Genomic DNA, 5,509 nt, shown 5'->3' on the forward strand with positions numbered 1-5,509 from the left:
ATATTGATAAGTTTTTTACAAAAATAACAGATATACCGGCAGATTTCCAATAGGAACTTTGAGAACATATATGAAGTATAACGTACCTAGCAGCAATATGTCCTCTATATCCTTTTCGACTCTTAAAATATACTTTGCAATGATGACACATGAGGAGAGGTGCGGGACTAACTAATTTATTACTTGCTTGTACCATATGAACTTTATATTTATGCCTATACCAGTGGGTACGGGATGCCAAAACTTCACCACAACGTTTACAAACAACGCTTCCATCTTGCTGAACGACGTACTCCAGAAATTCGTTTTTCTTTTTTTCATAACTATCTGGATCCATGGGATCTAAACTGATACTGAGATTATTGTCATCTGAAAGAAAGTGAACTCCAGCGACCATTTCTGTGTCTGAAGACTCAAATTTGTCCTCTGTTGATTCTGATTCTTGGAGCGATTCTCTTGCAGATTCGGTTGAAATTATCACAGATTCTTGTTTGATGGGTGGCAATAGTTCTACTGTTATTGATGTAGGAAGATTGGTATGATTTTGGTTATTTTCTTGGTAATCACAAAGGTCTTCTGAAAAGAAAAACAATATATAAATTCAGTTGAAAAGCTGGATATGTTTGAGTATGGGCTCTAAAGAATAAATAATATTTTGTCAATATTTTAAACAAATGCACAAATGCGAAAAAAAAAATAAAATACAATATGACCAAATCTTCACGATAATAAAATATTCTTTCGATTTCCAAAAAGCTCGTTTTCTGGTAGAGGCACCAGGTCTTGCCGCCGCTTCTGTTTTTTACGGCAAGACGGAACCAGGAATGCTTCTATAGATACCAAAAAAACAATTGTAGATTTTTCGACTCTATAGTCCAGGCTGTTTGCTGGCCCCGGTTAGGTAAATTATTGCGATTCGTTTTTTTTTAGTTAATTTGCTCAAAATAGGTCCGTATAACAAATCCACAGGGTGCCAGGCGCAGGCGGTACCGCGGTTGGAAAATTGTTTAAAAAAAAATTTTAAACTAATTCAAAAAATCAATTTTTTCACTTTGGGTGATTCTGAGAAAAAAAGTATCTTGTGATTTTTCTCTAAAATTGATTGTTGTCGAGTTATACGCGATTTTAAATTTGAAAAAAGCAACAATACTCATTTTCAAGGCTTAATAACCCCCCTACAAGATCGTGAAAAAAATTTTGTCAATATTTTATTACAAAGCTGTTATTTTTAATTATTAACAATGAGCGCCAAACGCGTATTGAGGCCGACATTCAATAGAGTGCGAGACAGATGCGCGGTCGCTACCGTCCTATTAAAATCTCATTTTGAGAAGAAATATTCACCTGAATTCACTGGTAGTGAATGCCAGTGGTAACTCAGTAGTGGGAACTCAGTGCCGCCAATGTTTATTTGTCCGCGGAAAAATTATTAAGAACATTTTGTTTCCAGTGGACCACCAGGATGTATAGGAACGAACAATCCTTCTGAATGGATGACGAAAGTTGAATTCTTAGTTTATGTGAAACATTTTCATAAGAATATTAAACGTTTTAAGGAAAGTCCAGTATTATTAATACTGGACAATCACGATTTCCATTTTTCGGTCGAGGTAATAGATTATTGCTAGGAAAATGGCATGGTTCTCTTGACCTTGCCTCCGCATTGCTCTCATCGGTTGCAACCTTTGGACAGATCGGTGTTTGGACCATTAAAAAAAATTATTGGCAGTGAGATGGATGGCTGGATGAAAACTCATCCAGGAGTTACAATGACACTTTATAACATTCCATCAATTGTTGGAGATGCTTTGCCGTTAGCTGTAACTCCAAAAAATATACAGTCCGGTTTTCGTGTACCTAACTGGCATTTTTCCGTTTAATATGGACATTTTTACAGATGAAGATTTTCTACCATCATCCATTACAGATAGACCTGTGCCGCAAGAAAATATGGAGCTTCAGTCACAAGCAGCCACACAAAATATACGAACACCACCAAGTACGCCACCGTAAGTTATCAACAAGGAACCAGACCAAGATCCACAACCTTCAACTTCTCGTGCTTTAGTTACAGGACTTATCAGCCCTAAAGATTTTCGTCCTATACCTAAAGCTCAACCCAGAAAAAATACTGGACAAAATAAGAAACGAGGATATACGGCTATTTTGACAGACATGCTTGACATTATTAAGTACAGCAAGAGCAACTGAGAAACTTAAAAGCTAATAATAAAGGAAAACAAAAAGTCAAAAGGACAATTGTTTCAAAAGGAAGCAATGAAGAAAATGAAAAATGTTTCTTCATTATATTATATGATTCCTACACTAACTCAAAATTAAAAGAGAGATGGGTGCAAGGTAGACTGTAAGACAAGAATCTACAGGTCGAGCAAGTCTCGTAAATTTCACGATTGCGAGCCACGCTTCACGCAACCGTGTTTGCGTACTTGTGTTTCGAGTTGCGTGGTCGTGCGGAGTTATATTTACCAAATTTAAATGTAATCCTTTCTACTGATAATAATATAGTCAATATGGCTACTGGGTGTATAAAAGATAAATCTTATTCTATCTGTTCTTCATGAGTTTTAGATAATTTTAGTTGTATTTCTTTGTAATTTTGTGTTGTACAAAGATTAATTTAACATTTTCTCTGGAAGTATTAATTTAGAAAGATAATATGCTTCATTGGTGTTGTGTTTTGAAGTGTGAAAAGCAAAGTAATTGTGATAAAGTCAAGATAAAGTTCACTTTTAAACTGAACTAAATAAGGTATCTGAGAGACAACAATGGTTAAATGCAATACAATGTACAGGTTTTACTAGCGAAATGAAAATTTTCCTGTCCTGTCTGCTGTAATCATTTTATATCTGGTAAGTTACAATTACAACAGTAACGATTTTTGAAGATGTTAACATTTTAATCTTATAGGAAAATAGGAAAACCAGCAGACTTAATCGATAATAAGAATCTCCAGATTGGGTTCCTTCAATAAATATGGGCTATAAACACAATGAAATAAGTTCCCCAAAATCTAAAATGGAGTGGTATCAAAGGAGAATTAAAGGAAAAAATATTCATATTGAAATTATTTATAAGGCACTGGACTGTCTTAAATTCTACAATAATACTAGGTGGGTAAATGATTTTAGACATTTTTCATTAAGAGTAGATTAAGATTAAGTAGATTTTCATTCAGTAGATTTAAGACTTGTTTACACGGGTAGAGTAATGATGCAAGTACTTGATAGAGTAGAGTAACTCTACCTGTAAAAATGCTCAGCACAGTAGAATAGCTGGTAGAGTGTATAGTTGGAGTTAAAGTAGAGTGACTAGCAACCTATGGCAAAGTAACTACTCTATGACCACCACTACTGCCAAAATGTCTACTCGGCTGCACACTCTACCCATGGAACACGCTCAATTATGGCAGAATAGAGTAGGTAGGAGAGTACATGGGGGCGCTGTCATTCTGGCTGGAATTGTGTTTTGTGTAAATAGTGAAAATGAAGTTCACCGAAGATGAAACTTTAAAACTTGTAGAGCTATAATACGGCGAATACCAGTGTTTATGGAATTTAGGTAGTGTATACTACAGAAATAAAAGTTTGCAGCAAGCTGCGGAGGATGAAATCGTCGAAAGAATGGTAAAGGAGGCTTTGGAGTAAACGAGCTTAAGCAAAAAATTAAGAATTTAAGGTGCACTTATAATCAAGAGTGTTTAAAAATACAAAAATCGGTTTCACTATACTAGCATCAGTACTATACTTGTACTCTCCTCATGTGAATGGTATCAAGCCATTTTTGGTAGAGTACTACCGCTACTCTACTCTCCTCAAAACTCTACCCATGTAAACAAGTCTTTAGAAACAGTGGAAAATGAGGTAGCTAGTAGAGTAGTAGTAGAGTAAAATATACTGGTTTAGCAAATTACAATGTTTTAAGTTAATACAGTAGCGATCAACAGGTAGCCAAAACGTGTTCCAAGATTGCCACTGTAATTTTGAATATTTTTTCGAAGAATGGCGGTACAGAGCCCAATTTGAAAAATATATTAATATGTGGAAATTACTCTGTAATTATACAATATTTAAAAAACGAGCCTGTACCGCCATTAAGAAGAACAAAAAAATACACTTTCTTCAAATAAACTTTTTTATCCGATGCCTAGATTTTGTGTAATTTTGGAACTACTAATGAAATAAAAAATTTTAGTAGTTCCAAAATAACACAAAATCGGATAAAAAAGTTGTATTTGAAGAAAGTGTATTTTTTTGTTCTTCTTAATGGCGGTACAAGCTCGTTTTTTTATATTGTATTTAATTACAAAGTAATTTCCACATATTAATATATTTTTCAAATTGGGCTCTGTACCACCATTCTTTATTATATTAAGAATATGTGTGCCAAATATCTCGAAAAAATATTCAAAATTACAGCCGCAATCTTGGAACACCTTTTCGCTACGTGTTGATCGATACTGTTTCCTCTTAAGATAGTTTTAATAGTTATTTATGATATAAGTATTAAAAGTACAATTTTAAGACGCGCATGTGAAAGTTAACTTGAAAAAATAATTTTATTAATGTTTTGACTTCCACATCAGATGTCATTGTCAAAATACAAAATATTCATTATTATTAGGTTTATTCTAGCAAACAGTCAAACTAGTCAAAAACCGTCAGCAAACAGTTGGTCGGTAAAAGAACATAATACAGTCACCAGTGCGATCCCCTCTACTCACGCTGGTCCACTATTCGCTGATGATTTCAAACTGTTTGAAACTGATGCTAAAACAAACCTATTATTATTATGCATATCATTATCTGTAAATAATATTTCTTCTGATTGTTAATTGTAAAGGATAGAAAAATTACCATTTATTTTATTTTTTTTTAGAATCAGCTGAGAGAAGTAGTCTACAAAAAACCAGGAAGGAAACGGAATATGTGGCTACGAAAGGCAAAAGAAAGGTTTACAAAGCAAATGTGACACATTTTTTTGAAATATTTAGGAATATCAGTAAATTGCATTAAAAAATGTATGAAAAGATTTTGTTCAATAAAAATGTTTATATTTATCAAGGATGTATTATTTGGTATGGCCACATATCGTCAGTGACGTAATAATACATCCTATCTGTTTTTTTTTCATGAGTTTTGTAAGAGAGACTAAAAACTTGTCTTAGGGTCACCTCCTGTTTTCATATGATATTTGTTTTGTAGTAAATTAAACTATCTATGAACTACAAAACAAGTCAAAACTTACATATGAACACAGGAGGTGACCTTAAAACATGTTTTTCCATCTCTCATACAAAACTCATGAAAAAACAGATAGGAGGTATTGTCACATCAGCAAGGATGTACAGTGATGAGTGCCCTAATAACCGGCAAAATATGGGCAACATATTTAGTTGTGAGATAAAAAGAATGAAACTAGTCGAGCTGGGAAATTTAGCGAAATTAACCTTTAAATTTACGTTATATTGATCCCACCTTTACACATATCG

The 5,509-nt window shown here is 33.7% G+C and overlaps 1 long non-coding RNA gene across 1 annotated transcript; it reads left to right on the plus strand.

The window, feature by feature from the left end:
- The first annotated feature begins 2,377 nt into the window (after window positions 1–2,377).
- On the plus strand, window positions 2,378–5,077 carry LOC126879703 (uncharacterized). The gene is made up of 2 exons (XR_007696214.1): window positions 2,378–3,131; window positions 4,897–5,077. It is a non-coding gene; the product is annotated as an uncharacterized LOC126879703 (long non-coding RNA).
- The last annotated feature ends 432 nt before the right edge of the window (window positions 5,078–5,509 follow it).

Source organism: Diabrotica virgifera, chromosome 2 (genome assembly GCF_917563875.1).
Source record: "Diabrotica virgifera virgifera chromosome 2, PGI_DIABVI_V3a".
In the NCBI taxonomy this organism is placed as follows: domain Eukaryota; kingdom Metazoa; phylum Arthropoda; class Insecta; order Coleoptera; family Chrysomelidae; genus Diabrotica; species Diabrotica virgifera.